Source organism: Oryx dammah, unplaced genomic scaffold (genome assembly GCF_014754425.2).
Source record: "Oryx dammah isolate SB20612 unplaced genomic scaffold, SCBI_Odam_1.1 HiC_scaffold_13, whole genome shotgun sequence".
NCBI lineage: Eukaryota > Metazoa > Chordata > Mammalia > Artiodactyla > Bovidae > Oryx > Oryx dammah.
This window is the reverse complement of record NW_024070197.1, coordinates 12,584,616-12,603,615: the sequence shown is the minus strand read 5'-3', so window position 1 is coordinate 12,603,615 and position 19,000 is coordinate 12,584,616. Positions and strand designations below refer to the sequence as shown.

The window sequence follows — 19,000 nt, the reverse complement described above, 5'->3', positions numbered from 1 at the left end:
CATGCATCTGCTCTAGGACATCTTGGCTGCCTCCAAATTTTAGCCGTTATGAATTTAAAGCCGCTCATTTGTGTGCAGGTTTTTGTGTCGATACACATTTCAGCTCCTTTGGATAAATACCAAGGAGCACGATTGTTGGCACACATTGTTTGTATTTCTTTCTATTCCACCCTGGCATCACAGGTTAGTGCTCGTTCTCTCTAAAAGGGACTTCTCAAGGGCAAAATCCTACAGATCTAGAAAGCATGGAGGACGATGCCACAGGTACTTGGAAAGGTGAGAAGCACCCAGATGAGTGAAAAGGTCTTAGCAGTCCCGAGAAAAGTAATCTAGAAGAGGCCGACAGCCGAGAGCCAAGCAACTGAAGCAGCAGAATTCCCTCAAGCTGCAGGAACTGTTTGAAACAGCTACTGGGAAGGCAAAAATAAGTTGATTGAAAGTCCGCCTGCGAGGCAGCCAGATCCCTGATAGCCTCTCCTAAAGGCAAACGAGGCAGCCACAGCTCCTGTGTTCTGGAAACAGTCCGGGGATTTACCCTGGGAGCGGAGGCGGTGGGAAAATACGAGAATATTTGTTCTAGATGGGGTGTGGTCAGTCCATTCCGAAAACAGGACTGAAAGAATGAATGTACACTGTTTCTCTACCTCACCTAAAACAGAAAAGTGAAGATACAGAAATGGAAGCTTCCAGGACTTCCCTGGTCCAGCGGTTAAGGCTCTGGCCAGTGCAGGGGACATGGATGGGTTTGATCCCTCGTCTGGGAACTAAGATCCCACATGCTTTGCGACACAGCCAGAAGATAAAAATAAAATTTAAAACATTTTAGAGGGGACCTGCCACCATCTCAGGTCTCTCGGCCTCACTAGGGCCCACAGGAGGAAGCTGACACCTGGGTCCTCTAATCTTTATGGGGGACCAGCTTTGTACTTCTGGGAGATCACCTGGAAACAGGCAGGAAACGCAGCCTTCAAAACAGCGCTGCCTCCTAGCTCCAGAGTGGGATTATCCAGAACGAGCCCCTAATGGAAGTGGCATCCCTCTCCTTCCACACCTCCTCCAGCATCACTAGGCTGAAGGCACCCCCACCTCCAGAGAAGCCGTACAATGTACTTCTCCGACCCCAAGCCACCAGTCTTCGAGGGATTGCAGTGTGACTCCATTTCCTTGGCATATTCATAAAATAGGTCACTCAGTGAAGACAGTGAAAGTTACTGACGACGCTACCGTGCTTCCTCTGACGTCCTGCACCAGGAAGTGGTGTTTTTTTTTTAAAATCTTATGATGTAATCAGTGAAATTTCACCTGAATTTGGATGGATCGTGGGACGTGACCGACGTCAGGCTGTAGGCCTCTAAGATGAACTCACCAAAGCAGAAAACGCCTGCGAGGTGGTCCTGCAGCAGCCACTCAGCACTGTCTTCTCATGACACTCCGTGCTTGCTATAGTACTTTGAAGTCATATAAATCCATTAAGGTGCCAGTACAGTTTTTCCTCTCATTTGCTGTTAATTTTTTTTTTAAGAGAAAAAAGAAGTGTAAGCTTCCTATCAGAGTTGGCCGATACCCTGCCTTGAACTGGGTCAGTTTACACACACACACCCCTCCCCGCCCTTCCCTCGGGAGTGCCCATTTCCTTCCAGTGGCAAGCACAGCATCAGCACTGGGTTGTATCTTTGCCAATCTGATAGGGGGAAAATGGCACTCAGTGTAGTTTTAAATGGCAGGAAATGAAATTAAAACCACAGCATGACAGCATTTCACGCCCATCGGGTTGGCAGCATTTTAAAAGTCTTAACAATACCAATTATTGGTGTGGAAATGAAGCAGCGGAAGTTTTACAAGCTGTAGGTAAGAAATGGACATTGACATGACTACCTGGGGAGACAACCAATAGCTGACGATGTACCCACCCCACACCCCATCTCATGTTCTGTGTTCATAGAAACCCTGGTAATTACATGCCCATTAACAGACGAGCAAAGATATATGTTTTGGTATATTGATAAAGAATACTATACAGCAGTGAAAATGAGTTAACTAAAGACCCCCTACAACAAAACATCGGGCTTCCCTGGTGGCTCATTTGGTGGTAAAGAATCCACCTGCAATGCGGGAGACCTGGGTTTGATCCCTGGGTTGGGAAGATCCCCTCGAAGAGGGCATGGCAACCCACTCCAATATTCTTGCCTGGAGAATCCCCATGGACAGAGGAGCCTGGCGGGCTACAGTCCGCAGGGTCTCAAAGAGTTGGACACAAATGAGCGACTAAGCACACAACAGAACATCAGAAGACCGAGGCAAACTGCAAAAGAATACATTCAGGAGGCTATCCTTCATTTAAAGTTAAATAACAAGCAAATGACTAGTATGGATTCCTGGATTTGTAAGTACATGCTCTATAAATTTAAAGGGAAGTGGGAGCAATGCGAGATTTCCTAATTGTTTCCCGTGGGCAAAGAGAAGGGTGTCACAGGGAGTAGTAGTTGGCAGGTTTCACCTAAGTGGATGACATTTTGCCCTTGAACTGGATGGTCAAGGCAGGGTTATTCAGGGCTTCCCTGGTGGTCCAGTGGTTAACAATCCCCCTTGCAATGCAGGGGACGTGAGTTCGATCCCTGGCCCAGGAAGATCCCACATGCCGCAGAGCAGCTAAGCCCGTGCGCACAACCACTGAGCCTGAGTGCTGCCGCTGCTCAGGTCCACGCATCTCAGAGCCTGTGCTCGGCAACGAAGAGGAGTCGCCAAGATGAGAAGCCCATGCACCGCAACCAAGAGTAGCCCCTGCTCTCCGCAACTAGAGGAAGCCCGAGCACACCAATGAAGACCCAACGCAGCCAAAAATAATTTATTTTTTAAAGACAGAGGTGTTCATTTTGCTTGTTTGCACGTCATACATATTCCATAAGGCAAATGAGAAATAAAGGTAGGTATGCTGATAGAGAAAATGGCAGAGAGAAAGCTCCTGAGGCTGGAGACTGGGATGCTAAGAGCCAAGAGCTGGGGGCACAGGGAATGAAACGTGATGGAACGGTGAGCAGGGGCCAGACCAGACTGGGGACCCCCTTGAGAATGGTGTTTCTTTCTCCTGAGAACAGTGGAGGATCATGAAAAGAATTTAAGCAGGTAAGTTACACCATCAGATTTGCACTTTGAAGTGACTGTATCAGCTACACGATGAAAAGCAGAGAGAGACAAGAGTGGGGATGGTGAGCCCAGGCAGGAGTGATGACAAATGGAGATAACAATGGAGTGATCCTAGACTCCCTGGTGGTCCAGTGCTTCAGACTCTGTGCTTCCGCTGCAGGGGGCATGGGTTCGATCCCTGGTCAGGGAACTAAGATGCAGCATGCCACGTGGCGTGGAAAAATTCATAAATTAAAAAAAAAATAATGGAGTGATCCAAGTTCAGGTGTACAAAAACGGAGTCAATCGGCCATTGAAGATCTGGTCTCAAACACCTCTTGGTACCACTTCGAACTTGAACTTGCTTTGCACTGTGCTAGCTCCAAGGACACCACCAGCTGTAGTCAGAACAATACCTGCCAGCTGCAAACTTATCCTCTCAAGGTCTCCCCTTGTAGCTGTGCAACCATTTCAGACGCCAACCAATCCTTCCTTAACAAATACTGTTACTTCTTGCCAACTCCGATTACGATTCTTGAGAAACAACTCATGTATCTGGCTGTAACTTTGCAGTGTTTGCCGTTTCAAGCCTCCCCTCTTTGGTAATCTGGAGCTTCCCATGTGGCACTAGTGGTAAAGAATCCAACTGCCGATGCAGGAGACGCAAGAGATTTGGGTTTGATCCCTGGGTGGGGAAGATCCCCTGGAGGAGGGCGTGGCAACCCTCTCCAGGATTCTTGCCTAGAGAATCCCGTGGACCGAGGAGCCTGGTGGGCTGCTGTCCATAGGGTTGCAAAGAGTCAGACACAACTGAAGCGACTACGTGCAAGCATGCACTTGTTTGTTTTTTCTAAATATATATATTTTATTGAAGTATAGTTTCCAGTGTACAGCAAGGTGATCAGTTACACATGTACACATATATTATTTTTAAGATTACTTTCCATTGTCAGTTATTACAAGATAGGAAAATAGTGCAAGTGCTTCTTGAATCTGTGTCTCCTGGGCTGAAGTTCTAACAAACCCCCCAAAAAACACCTTTTTAATTTCAATCAGGATTTTGTTTCTGAAAGCTTTATTAGCAGGAGGTTGGTGTAAGGATACAGGTGAAGTAAAATGGTGGCTTGGACCACCTTTCAAACTTGCAAGGACAGGGGGTCTGGAGACAAGCGGATGGAGTCAAGAACTGTCTAGGAAATGAGATCAACAGACCTGCTTCTGGGAGATGGAGAGGAGGAGTCAATCAAGGGCAAGTCTGAACTTCCTGGCTTGAGCCCCTGAAGGGATGGAGGCATAGACAATAATGGTTTCCTATTGTCACTGTATCAAATTACCACAAATTTAGTGGCTTCAGTTCAGTTCAGTTCAGATCAGTCGCTCAGTCGTGTCCAACTCTTTGCAACCCCATGAATCGCGGCACGCCAGGCCTCCCTGTCCATCACCATCTCCCGGAGTTCACTCAGACTCACGTCCATCGAGTCCGTGATGCCATCCAGCCATCTCATCCTCTGTCGTCCCCTTCTCCTCCTGCCCTCAGTCCCTCCCAGCATCAGAGTCTTTTCCAATGAGTCAACTCTTCGCATGAGGTGGCCAAAGTACTAGAGTTTCAGCTTTAGCATCATTTCTTCCGAGGAACACCGAGGGCTGATCTCCTTAGAATGGACTTAAGACAACCTAAATGTATTATCTTACATTTGGGGATCAGAGGTCCTGAAACCAGGGTATCAGTAGGACTGCATTCCTCCTGAAGGCTTTAGGGGAGAATCCATCTCCTGGCCTTTTCCAACTTTATGGGGCCGCCTGCATTCCTTAGGTTTCCCTGGTGGCTCATACAGTAAAGAATCTGCCTGCAATGTGGGAGACCTGGGTTCGATCCCTGGGTCAGGAAGATTCTCTGGAGAAGGGAATGGCTACCCCCTCTAGTATTCGAGCCTGCAGAATTCCATGGACAGAGGAGCCTGGTGGGCTGTAGTCCATAGGGTGGCAAAGAGTCAGATAGGACTGAGCGACTAACGCTTTCACGGCATTCCTTCTTCATGGACTAACACCTGGCATAGTCAAATAAATATATATATATATATATTTAAAAGCCCACACATCCTCAGATCATGCATGCACACTCACTCTCTGCTAAGGTCATTCCATTGCCCTCGCTCTCTGTCAAATCTCCCTTTGCCTCCTTCTTATAAGGGTACTTGTGATTGCATTGTGAGCCTGTCTGGATAATCAGGATAACCCCCCACCCCAAGATCATTTAATCACAGTTTCAAAGATTCTTTTTGACATGGAAGGCAACTCTCACAGGATCCAAGGATCAAGACCTACCATATCCCCTTGAATCGAGGAGCTCAGTTAAGGGCACAAGCCTTCTGACAGTAGAGGGGTATCTTGGTAGGGGGAATTAAGTGCCTTGTCCTTGTTGGAAGGCCTCATGGGATTTGAGCTGGCCCCAGATCTCTGCTTGCTTTAACTGTGGCTAAGTCCTTGACCCATTCTAGCCCAAGGGAAGAATGAGTGCTGGCTGACTCCAATTCACTTGCGTTTGTTTTTTGGCCCCACCACATGGCATGCAGGGTCTTTAGTTACCTGACTAGGGATTGAACCAGTGCCCCCTGTAGTGGAAGCCTGGAGTCTTAATCACTGGACCTCCAGGGAAGTCCCCCAGGTTACTTCCTGATTCACAAGTTGGTGGAGGTTAGCGGATAAAAGCGTGGCCCCTGGAGCCAGCCTGCCTGGGTTCATGTCTGAGCTCTGCTGCCTATCAGCTGTGTGACTTTGGGAAAGTTGCTTAACTTCTCTGTGCATTTCCTTATTGCTGTTATGGACTGACTTGTGTATTCTCAAAATTCATGGACTGAAACTGTAATCCCCAGTACCTCAGAATGTGACTGTATTTGGAGATAGAGCTTTTAAAGAGGCATGTAGGTTAAATGAGGCCATTGGCTGGGTCCTAATCCAATCCAACTGATGTCCACTAAGAATAGGAAATTTGGAACTTCCCTAGTGGTCCAGTGGTTAAGACTCCACTGCAGGGGGTGAGGGTTCGATTCCTGGTCGGGGAAGTTCCGCCTGCAGCGAGGTGCGGCCAAAAAGAAAAAGGAGAGGAAATTTGGACAAATAGAAACCCCGGGCATCTGCAGAGGAGAGACTGTGTGACAACAACTTGAGAAGCGGGCGGTTTCCAAGCCAGGAAGAGAATTTCTCCAGAATTGTGAGAAACACTTCTCATGTCTAAGCAGCACAGTTGGTGGAATTTTGCTATGGCAGCCGTAGCAAACTAGTATATCTACTAAGTTAGGATAAAACCATTATCCATCTCCTACGGTTGTTATAAATATGTCAGGGGCTGAGCCTACAGATAAGGCTGTCGTCCACTGTGGTCAGTCCTCTAGATGTCCTTGGGGCTCTCCGAGGTGGCACCAGGGTTGCAAGAGAGAACCTTCCAGGTGCATGGGAAGCAGATCCTATAGATGTTATAAGGCCAGCCCGGGCAGTTGCGAGTCACTTCCATCTGACACTATTGGTTAAAGCAAATCTCAAGGCCAGAGTCAGATTCTAATTGGTGAACCCTAGGGAAGGGTTCATTGAAGTTGTGGAATGTGGTTGCCAAAACCGATAAAGATCCTGACATCACATTCTAGCTCAGGGCTTTTTGATTTAAAGTCTGACTACAGGGGGCGCTCCTGCCATCTCATGGAAGCAGGCCGGTTTCCAAGGGTAGCAGTAGTGGAAGTGAGTGAAAGTGGCTCAGGCGTGTCCGACTCTTTGTGACCCCATGGACTATACAGTCCATGGAATTCTCCAGGCCACGGTACTGGAGTGGGTAGCCTTTTCCTTCTCCAGGGGATCTTCCCAACCCAGGGATCGAACCCAGGTCTCCCACGTTGCAGGCAGATTCTTTACTGTCTGAGCCCCCAGGGAAGCCCAGTAGTAGCAGTGTTGGTACAATACCAATACCAATAACTCAGTGACAGGTCTTGTTTGAATTTCAGCGGTTTTCCTGTCTGTCAATGTCCTCTTTGTTCCAGAAGCAACCCAGGATCAAACACTGCATTTCCTTCTGAGTGTCCCCCGATCAGTAACAGCTCCCTATCTCACGTGACCGTGGCCCTTTTAAACGATATCGATCGGTTATTTTCTAGAACATTCCTCAGTTTGGGCTTGTCTGAGGTTCCCCCCATGATTATAGTGACCCTATGCACTTCTGTCAGGAATACTCCAGAAGTGGTATTTTGCACCTTGGTGCCTTACATCGGGGCTCCCCCGGCGGCTCAGCAGTAAAGAATCCGCCTGCAATGCAGGAGCTGCAGGGACTGCGGTCGTGCTGTAATTGACAGATATCTTGGGGGAGATTCTTTGCGATTATGCATGTATCCTGTTTCTTAAACTTTTGCCCAGGGTTAGCATCCATCAGTAGGTCTTGCCTGCAACAACTGCCATCAGGCGGTCTTTTAAGTCTTTTTAAGATCTGTGATCTTGGGAAGTGCTGCCTACCTCTTGGCACCGTCTGCTTCAGGAACGAGTTTATTGGCTCTGGAAATCGTCTGGTGGTAGTCATCATCTGTAGGGACGGGCTTCCGAGAATCCTAGGAGTGCTGACCTGGGTCTGGTTTGGCGTGTTTCCCGTGAATTCAGCAGGATCGCTTTTATTCTAATGGCAGTGCAGGTGATCAGCAGTGCTCGAGAGGTCCTTTCCAGCCAGGTGATATAGTACATGTTTTCTTCTAAAACCTTGACATACCCTGGATCTCCTGGTTGGAAGGGATGACGAGGCTCATTGGCCAGGGGCGGCCTGCTGACCACACTCTCCAAGGACACAGGCAGACCTGTTTTATTGCCCTTCGCTCTACTGCACTCCTCAGACGCTGCACTTTTACAAATCTGTGGCAAGATTTGTGGCAACTCTAGGATGAGCAAGTTTGTTGGCTCCATTTTTCCAATAGCATTTGCTTGCTTCGAAATGGGTCACATTTCAGTAATTCTTGCAATATTTCAGACTTTTTCATTAATACTGTATTTTCATGGGCCACAACTAGAGAGCCCGTGCCCCACAACTACTGAAGCCTGCAGGCTCTACAGCTCCACAACTAGAGAGAAGCTCTAAGACCTAGTACAGCCAAATAGATAATAAATAAAATAAATACATTTTAAAAATTACTATATTTGCCATGATCTGTGTTCACTGATCTTTTTCAAATATCAGATTGAGCAAACGATTTATTTTTTATTTATGGTTTTAATATTTGTTCACTTATTTGGCTGCACTTATTTGGGTCTTAGTTGCCGCCAGTGGGGTCTTTTTGCTTTTTTTTTAACTTGCCGCTTGCAGGGTCTTTAGTTCCATCACAAGGTCTAGTTCCTGACCAGGGATTGAACGCAGGCCCTATGCATTGCAAGTGCAGAGTTTTAGCCACTGGACCATCAGGGAAGTCCCCCTTTTGACGTGACTCTTTTTTTTTTTTTTTACTTTACAGAATTGTATTAGTTTTGCCATACATCAGCATGAATCCGCCACGGGTGTACACGTGTTCCCCATCCTGAACCCCCCTCCCTCCCCCCTCCCCATACCATCCCTCTGGGTCATCCCAGTGCACCAGCCCCAAGCATCCTGTATCCTGCATCGAACCTGGACTGGCGATTCGTTTCTTATATGATATTATACATGTTTTAATGCTATTCTCCCAAATCATCCCACCCTCTCCCTCTCCCACAGAGTCCAAAAGACTGTTCTATACATCTGTGTCTCTTGCTGTCTTGCATACAGGGTTATCATTACCATCTTTCTAAATTCCATATATATGCGTTAGTATACTGTATTGGTGTTTTTCTTTCTGGCTTACTTCACTCTGTATAATAGGCTCCAGTTTCATCCACCTCATTAGAACTGATTCAAATGTATTCTTTTTAATAGCTGAGTAATACTCCATTGTGTATATGTACCACAGCTTTCTTATCCATTCATCTGCTGATGGACATCTAGGTTGCCTCCACGTCCTGGCTATTATAAACAGTGCTGCGATGAACATTGGGTACACGTGTCTCTTTCAATTCTGGTTTCCTCAGTGTGTATGCCCAGCAGTGGGATTGCTGGGTCATATGGCATTTCTATTCCAGTTTTTTAAGGAATCTCCACACTGTTCTCCATAGTGGCTGTACTAGTTTGCATTCCCACCAAGAATGTAAAAGGGTTCCCTTTTCTCTACACCCTCTCCAGCATTTATTGTTTGTAGACTTTTGGATCGCAGCCATTCTGACTGGCGTGAAATGGTACCTCATTGTGGTTTTGATTTGCATTTCTCTGATAATGAGTGATGTTGAGCATCTTTTCATGTGTTTGTTAGCCATCTGTATGTCTTCTTACATACAGAGAAATGTCTATTTAGTTCTTTGGCCCATTTTTTGATTGGGTCGTTTATTTTTCTGGAATTGAGCTGCAGGAGTTACTTCTATATTTCTGAGATTAGTTGTTTGTCAGTTGCTTCATTTGCTATTATTTTCTCCCATTCTGAAGGCTGTCTTTTCACCTTGCTTATAGTTTCCTTTGTTGTGCAGAAGCTTTAATTTTAATTAGGTCCCATTTGTTTATTTTTGCTTTTATTTCCAGTATTCTGGGAGGTGGGTCAAAGAGGATCCTGCTGTGATGTATGTTGGAGAGTGTTTTGCCTATGTTCTCCTCTAGGAGTTTTATAGTTTCTGGTCTTACGTTTAGATCTTTAATCCATTTTGAGTTTATTTTTGTGTATGGTGTTAGAAAGTCTTCTAGTTTCATTCTTTTACAAGTGGTTGACCAGTTTTCCGTGACTCTTGTCATCACTTTGGGGGTGCCACAAACAGCACCCATATGTAAGACAGTGAGCTTCACTGATAAACGTTGGGTGTGTTCCGAATGTTCCACCAACCAGCTCGTCCTCCGTCTCTCTCCCTCTCCTCCGGCCTCCCTGTTCCGCAAGACACAGCAATATTGGAATTAGGCCAATTAAAACCCTGTTGAGGTCTCTGAGTGTTCAAATGAAAGAATAGTCACACATCTCTCACTTAAAATCAAAAGCTAGAAGGGGCTTCCCTGGCAGCCCAGTGGTTTAGCATTCGCCTTCCAACGCAGCAGGTACAGTATGATCGCTGGTGAGCTAAGATCCAATGTGCCTCTCGGCCCAAAAAACCAAAACATAAAATAGAGGGAATATTGTAACAAACTCAATAAAGACTAAAAAATGGTCCACTTCAAAATATCTTAAAAAAAAAAAGACTTTAGTGGAGGAAGTAAGTACAGATGGGGGGAAATAGCAAGAGAACTAGAATTAGACGTGGAGCCTGAAGATGGGACTGAATTATTGCAACCTCATGGAAAAACTCTAATGAATGAGGACCTGTTTCTTACGGATTAGCAAAGAATGTGGTTTTTTGAGCTGCCCTCTATTCCTGGTGAAGATGCTGTGAAGACTGTTGAAATGACAACCAAGAATTTAGAATATGTCGTAAACGTAGTTGATGAAGCAGCGGCGGGCTTTGAGAGGATTGCCTCCAGTTTTTAAAGTTCTGTGGGTAAATGCTCTCAGACAGCACTGCAGGCTACAGAGAAATCGTCTGTGAAAGGAAGAGTCAATCGATGCATGAAACTTCATTGTTGTCTTATTTTAAGAAAATCACCACGGCCTCCCCAACCTTCAGCACTGACCATCCTGATCAGTCAGTGCCTGTCAACACTGAGGCAGGCCCCTCCAGCAACGGAAAGATGACAATTCACTGAAGCCTCAGACAATGATCAGCGTTTTAAAAAATTGTTTTTGTTGTTGTTCAGTCAATCAGTCATGTCTGACTCTTTGCAACCCCGTAAACGGCAGCACACCAGGCTTCCCTGTCCTTCACTATCTCCCAGAGTTTGCTCAAAGTCACGTCCACTGAGTCAGTGATGCCATCCAACCATCTGTCACTCTGTCAATCCCTTCTCTTTTTACCTTCAGTCTTTCCCAGCATCAGGGTCTTTTCCAGTGAGCTGGGTCTTCCCATCAGGTGGCCAAAGTATTGGAGCTTCAGCTTCAGCATCAATCCTTCCAGTGAATATTCAGGACTGATTTCCTTTAGAAATATATATATATTGCAAGTGGGATTGTCAGTCTTCATTGAGGCCTGAGAGATCTTTAGTTGCAGCATGTGGAATCCAAGTCGCAGATCTAGAACCTGGGCCCCCTGCATTGAAAGCTTGGAGTCTTAGCCATTGGACCACCAGGGAAGTCCGTCTGCTGTAAATTTTGTGTATCTGATATTTATGGTGGCTCAGATGGTAAAGAATCTGCCTGCAGTGTAGGAGACTCTGGTTTAGTCCCCTCCAGTATTGTTGCTTGGAGAATTCCATGGACAATGGCAGGCTATAGCCGCCAGCCTCCTCTGTCCATGGGGCCACAAAGAATTGGACACGACTGAGGGACTAAAACTTATGCTCAGTCAAGCTATGTACGTATGTATTGACATTTCTGCCGTTCCTTGGCCCGATTCCACAGAGGAATGCCAATTGAGGGATAATCTCCATTATTCATTTCTTTTCCTCTGTCACAGCATCTGCATGTCTAGCTGGATAACCTCCAACCCCTCCAGTAAACACACGAACAGTAGGAACAGCCTGAAGCCAGAGGGCAAGGTATGGAACTCACGTGAAACAGCGCAAGGGTCAGCGTGGACCTTGGAGGATTTCCTGAGATAAGCTGTTCTCTGGGGAGCCGCTGAGATTCTCAAACAGCACAATCAGGAAATACTTTGGTTAGAGGTTTTATAGATGCTGGGACAGAACCCATTGTCCTTTAGAGGCTTCACCACTGCCCATCTGCACGCAGGTCCCATCTGATGGGAGATAAGGTCAGCCAGAAGGTCACATGAGGGGGGCCATTCAGTTATAGCTCAACAACAAAAAAAGAAAGTGGGGGCCACTGGAAGAACATTTGGCCTGATGTATACTCAGTCCACCAGTGAATCGTTTGCTTGGTGCCTTTTTTTTTTTTTAATTTGAGGTGTAATTGACATATAACATTTTAGTTTCAACTGCAGATCATAATGACTCAACATTTGTGTATATGTGAAATGATCACAGTAAGTCTAGTTAACATCCGTCACCATCCTCAGTTACAAGTTTTTTTCCTTGTGATGAGGGCTTGTAAGATCCACTCTTAGGCATTTTCAAATATGCAATGCAGTGTTGTGAGCTACAGTCCCCATGCCGTACGTTACATCCTTGGGGCACACTGTTTGGTACCCTTTTGTATCCAATTTGTCCTCTTCAGTTTGTGGTGTATTTGCCTGACTAGCTGTTAATATCCGTTAGGGATAAAGGCAGATTTAGACTACTGGGTGGAGAAAGGATCGGGGCAGGGGCGGGGAGCTGTGTGTCTGTCTCCACGGTGAACAGCAGCAATTTTAGCAGGGAGGTCTGTTTGCTTCCCAGGTGGCGCTGGTGGTAAAGAACTTGCCTGCCAATGCAGGAGGCATAAGGGATCGGGTTGGATCCCTGGGTCTGGAAGATCCCCTGGAGGAGGGCATGGCAACCCACTCCAGTATTCTTGCCTGGAGAATCCCCACAGACAGAGGAGCCTGGCAGGCTACAGTCCATGAGGTTGCAAAGAGTTGGACAGGACTGAGCGACTAAGCATAGCCCAGGGCTTCGGGGGTGGGCTGTCTGTCACCAGGAAGCGACCACAGTGCAAATGGCTTTAAAGTGTTACAGTGGTGCAAGATGAGGGCAGGGTGGGTGCCTGCAGAGAGAGGCCGCGTCTTTGGCACAGCAGGGGGAGCAGAGAGGACTGGGGAGCCCCAGGTGAGGGTGGTGGCTCAGAGGGGGACTTGTGTCTGATGCCACAGGGTCTAACTGACCTGGGAAATACGCTACAGTGTGTATCTGAGAGGCCAAAAGTTGTCATAAAACATCGTCTTTGTGGCAGTGGAGGTGAAAAGGTTTGTCCAAATGAGGTCAGCTGAGAGCTGGGGGTGTGGACAGTGCTCATTTTAAAGTGTCAGGGGACTGATGTTCCTTGCAGCATTATTTACGACAGTCAAGACACGGAAGCTACCCCAAATATCCACTAACAGGTGAATGGATAAAGAAGATGTGGGCTATATATATGCACTCCTCAGTCCTAAGAAAAGAATGGAATCATGTCATCTGCAGCAACATGGCTGGACCTGGAGACGCTCATACTAAGTGGAATAAGTCAGAGAAAGACAGATATCAAATGATATCACTTATGTGTGAAATCTAAGAAAATGAAATGGGGGGTTGCGGAGAGGGGAGGTGAAAGTCGCTCAGCCGTGTCTGACTCTTTGCAACCCCGTGGACTATACAGTCCGTGGAATTCTCCAGGCCAGAATACTGGAGTTGGGTAGCCGTTCCCTTCTCTAGGGTATCTTCTCAAACCCAGGGATCGAACCCAGGTCTCCCTCATTGCAGGCAGATTATTTACCAGCCACAAGGGAAGCCCAAGATTGCTGGAGTGGGTAGGGAGAGGATACGTGTATACTAATAGCTACTTTATATTGTCATGTGACAGAAACCAGCTGAACACTATGAAGCAATATTCTCCAATTAAAAATAAATTTAAAAAATAAATAACATTTTAAAAGAATGCAAATGAACTTATACACGAAACAGAGACCCAGAGACATAGAAAACAGACTTATGATTACCAAAGGGGGGAGGGATAAATTAGAAATTTGGAATTAATATTAGCACACCACTGTATACAAAATAGCCGACAAAGACCTATTGTATAGCACAAGGATTTTGTAATAACCTATAAGGGAAATGAGTCTGAAAAGGAATAGATACATACATGTATGTATAACTGAATCCTGATGCTATACACTTGAAATTAAAACAGCCTTGTAAATCAACTATGCTTCAATTTAAAAAGAACAGTTTCAGAGGAGGTTCATGCCTCCAAGAGCCAGGACATAGGCTCCAAATAGCATCTGAAAGGAGGGCAAATAAAGCTTGAGGAAAGGCAGCAAAAATAAAGGCATCTGCCTAATGCAGCTTTCCCCCCGGGGTTTGCACATCTGCTTTTTTTTGCTCTGAGTAGAGGGATGGACAGAAGTGATTTAAGGCGTTTAGGAGTGAGTTTTTGAGTTCCCTGCAATAACTCCTGTCTTGAGTAGGTGGCAGTGGTTAGCAGCCACTGAAGCTTAGATATGGAAGCGTTCTGGTCTTGTCTCGTTGGTGCCCTGGACTTCCCAGGTGGTGCAGTGGTAAAGAATCCGACTGCCAGTGCAGGAGATAAAAGAGATGTGGGCTTGATCCCTGGGTCAGGAAGACCCCCTGGAGGATGGGACCTAAAAGAATGAGAGGGTCTGTTTCATCACTCTGCTTATCTGGTTACAGATGAAGAAAGCACACATGTATTGAGCAACAGTGGAGTCTGGGGTAAAGGCTGCAAAGTGAAGTCAGCTTTGAAGACTTGGGAAAATAATCTCGCACCATCCCTGAGATACGTGAGTCCATGTTAATTGTCTCCCTCTAAACATAACTGCAGAGAGAAATGGTGAGTCAGGAATCAACAGGGGAAAGAAAGCTGAGCAAAGTCCATCACTGTAACCAGGCTGCATCAGCAGGAGTCAATGCCAGGATTAGGGACTCTGCGATGGAGGAGTGACAAGTGTTTATGCCTCTGCCCCCTTTGTACATATCACCAGGTTTGATTCAGAAGGGAATCCGGGAATAAAAGAAGTTGCCCAGCGACTCTCGACAGCTGGAATGGAGTCAGACGTGGTGGGTAGACATAAATCCTCGGAGCCAAGGGTAGGCAGTCATACCTGTGTCGATTAAGAAATCCATGGGAGACTTTCCCGGTGGTCCAGTGGATAAGAATCCACCTGCCCAGTGCAAGAGACACGGGTTCAATCCGTGGTCCAGGAAGATTCTCCATGCAGCGGAACGGCTAAGCACATGCGCCACAACTGCTGAGCCCACGTGGCGTGACTGCTGAAGCCCGTGGGCCTGGAATCCATGCTCTGCAGCAAGAAAGCAGCCCCTACTCTCTGCAACCAGGGAAAAGCCCGAGTGCCGCAGTGAAGACGCAGTGTAACCAAATAATAATAATAAACAAATATGTAAATTTAAAAATAAATAAATCCAGGGAGACTTCCCCAATGGTCCAGTAGTTAAGAATCCACCTTTCAATGCAGGGGACCTGGGAGCTGGTGCTGCAGCTACTGAGTCTGTGCCCTCTAGAGCCCGAGCTCTGCAACACGGGAAGCCCAAATACCAACGTTAAAAAAATTTTTTTAATTAAGAAATGGAATTTAAGGTTCTGGCTCTTGCCCTCTGCGATGGCCCCCCACTCTGTCTGTGGAGTGTGTTTCTCTCTGAATAAATCTACTTCTTCCTATCAAAAAAAAATGGAATTTAAGAAATCCAATTTCTGATCCTCTATCTTAAGTTCAATGGTAGGTGCCAGGGTGTGACTCAGGATAGGACTGACCTTGTCCTTGAAGGGGAATTGCCCCCGAAGGAGGAGAACTTGACCCTCTGTGGGCTCAGGGTTCTAAGATGATTGCTTTTTAAGCTTTCCTTTATTTGACATACAGGACCACTGTTTTCCCAATGTCCCAGCCTTTTACAGAATGTACAATTGTCTTGGGACAAAGGCAGGGACCGTTGATTTTAACTGCTTTTTCCTCCTGCTTTCCTGAAGGCTATTGTGAAAGAACCGAGAAGCAATTTCTGTAATAACATTGACAGCCTGTCCATCTTGGCCAGTTACGCTATTTTGGATTTACTCAGACAGTAAAGAATCTGCCTGTCCCTACGTAGGGAAGGTCCCCTGGAGGAGGGCATGGCAACCCACTCCAGTATTCTTGCCTGGAGAATTCCATGGACAGAGGAGCCTGGCGGGCTACAGTCCAGAGGGTCGCAAAGAGGCGGACACAACTGAGTACGCACACATGTGTGCTAACACACACACGTTAGAGAGATTTCCAGCCAAAGCAGACGTGTTCTGGGGCATCTGAGTTTGATGCAGTGTGTCTTTGAAAAGTCTCTGTAACACCTTCCACGGAGATTTGGGGATGCTCTTCTTTCTGAGCACACAGTTCAACCTGGGACCAGTTTACCTTTGGAGGAAAGCCCTTTAGCATCACTCCTATCAGACCTGGAACATCAGGCTCCACTCGGGTCATTTCCTGGCCATTTGCTGAAGCATCTGGGAAGGGTTCTGGCCACCAGTTTCCCCGGTGTGGGGAGTTTCCTGCGGGAGCTCTTGGCATATGGCTTTAGTATCATCAGAGGGCCTTTCCTGGTAGCTCAGTCGGTAAAGAATCCGCCTGCAGTGCAGGAGACACAGGTTCATTTCCTGGGTTGGAAAGATCCCCTGGAGAAGGAAATGGCAGACCACTCCAGTATTCTTGCCTGAAAAATGCCACGGACAGAGGAGCCTGGCGGGCTATCGTCCACCAGATTGCAAGAGTCAGACATGACTGAGCAACTAAACCACCACCGCAGTATCATCATCAGTGGAAAGAACACATCTTACAAGCTGCCCGCTATGTGCAGGGCTATATATGGCCACTAACGTTTCTAGCTCCTCTCTGCATTTGGCAGGATCTTCTGGAAGTGGAAGTTTAAAAGATCTGCTGGTATCCAGGGAACATGGATGCTTTCCAGTGGAATCCAGGATACTTCTTTTTTTTTTCTTTTTTTTGCTGAGACAGGTCTTAGTTTCAGCATGTGAGATCTAGTTCCCTGACCAGGGATCGAACCCTCGCCCCTGCATTGGGAGCATGGAGTCTTAGCCACTGGACCACCAGGGACATCCCCGTCCCGGATACGTTTATTCATTTATTAGCTCTGGTTTACCCCAAGCATAATCTTACGTTTTATCTGTTTACTTGTTTATGGCTGCACTGAGGCTGCTTTGCTGCCAGAAGGCTTTTCTCTAGTTACAGGGAGCGGGAGCTACTCTTGATTGTGGTGTATGGGCTTCCCGTTGCAGTGGCTTTTCTAGTTTTAGAGCACCGGTTCTAGGCACCCGGGCTCAGGAGTTGTGGCGCACAGTCTTAGTTGCTCTATGGCACGTGGCATCTTCCCAGACCAGGGTTTGAACCAGTGTCTCCTGTATTTGCCGGGGGATTCTTAACCACTGGACCACCAGGGAAGTCTGAGTCCAGGAAACGTCTGACCAGCCCTTTGCCTGGGAAAGCCTGAAGCTGATGGATTTTGATTACAGAGCCCTGGGAAGCACCCCTGATTACCAGAGATGGCAAGACCAGTACCGAAGCCTCTACCAAGTGTTCCTCCTCAATATCAGCATTTACATAAATGACCTATATCCCTCAGTCCAGAGATCAGGCCCAAGTGCTCTCTGGATTCTTTCAGGGAAGGGGAAGTTAATCCTGGCAGCTGTGTGTTTGAGGGATTTTCTGGGGAAGCTGGGGTAATTTTAGAAATTAAAGGTATTTGCTGGAGAGGTGAGGCTAGATTTGGGGGAGATGGATTTGAAGCAGGGACCCAGAGATGCAGAAGACCTTCTGGAGGGTCAGGGACGGAGTTGGGTATGAAGAGGCATGTGGGAGAGAGGAATTTATGGGGGCTGTAGGTTTGTGTTCTAAGTCTGACTTCTGTTTTTTTCAATCTTGTTGAAGGGATCCCTAAGGCTAGCCAGGATGCTCTTTTGCTTCCTTCTATCAGTTTGATCTTGGTTCCAACAGGACCTTTATTTAGGATGAGAAGTCTTTAAAATCTTTTAAAAACACAAATGTTTTTCCAAAGCAAAGGATCCCTTATCTCACCACTGATGGGTAGAATTTTCAAAGATGTTGTCTAGTCACTCAGTTGTATCTGACTCTTTGCAACCCCATGGACTGTAGCCCGCCAGGCTCCTCTGTCCATGGGATTCTAACAATGGAGTAGGTTGTCGTGCCCTCCTCCAGGGGATCTTCCTGACCTAAGGATGGAATCCATGTCCCCTGCATTGGCAGGTGGATTCTTTATCACTGCACCACCTAGGTAGCCCAAAACCCAGAAAGAGACAATAATCACAAAAGTCACTAGACTCCAGGAGTTAGTTCACACGAATGTTTTCTCCAGCTAATGTAAATTTAGAAGGGAGAAATACTGTAGAGACTTGTACTGCTGGGCTTGATCAGACCACATGCAGAGGTCTGGGAAACAGAAAAGAAGCCTAACGTTTTGCTGCCTTTGTCAGGTCCCAGGATCTCTCAGTTGCAGCCTCCAGAGTGGGCAGAAGGCTCTAGGCAATGCGGTCTCTCCACACTTCCAATGCAGGAGGTAAGGGTTCGATCCCCAGGCAGGGAACTAAGGTTCCACATGTCATGTGGTGTGGCCAAAAATAAATAAATAAATGGTTAAATATATAATTACTATATGATCTGGCAACTCCACTTCTAGGAATATACCCAAAAGAATCGAAAGCAGGGACTCAAACAGATTCTTGCACATGAATGTTCATGGTAGCATTAGTCACAATAGCCAAGGAGGTGGAAGCAACCCAGATGTCTGTCAGCAGATGAATGAATAAACGGAATGTGGTATGTACATACAATGAAATAGTATTCAGCCTGGAAAAGGATCCGAATTTTGATACATCCTGCAGCATGCACAAGCACGAAAACATTACACTCAGTGAAATAAAACAGACACTAAAGGACAAATAGGTATAATTTCTCTTATATAATGCATCTGGAATATGCAAATTAATCAAGATAGAAAGTAGAATAAAGATTACATAGACATTCAGTTCAGTTCAGTTGCTCAGTCGTGTCCAACTCTTTGCAACCCCATGGACTGCAGCGCTCCAGGCCTCCCTGTCCATCACCAACTCCCAGAGTTTACTCAAACTCATGTCCATTGAGTCGGTGATGCCATCCAACCATCTCATCC

The 19,000-nt window shown here is 46.5% G+C and overlaps 1 pseudogene; it reads left to right on the top strand.

Moving 5' to 3' along the window:
* The first annotated feature begins 829 nt into the window (after window positions 1–829).
* On the top strand, window positions 830–1,154 carry LOC120873262 (annotated as a pseudogene).
* The last annotated feature ends 17,846 nt before the right edge of the window (window positions 1,155–19,000 follow it).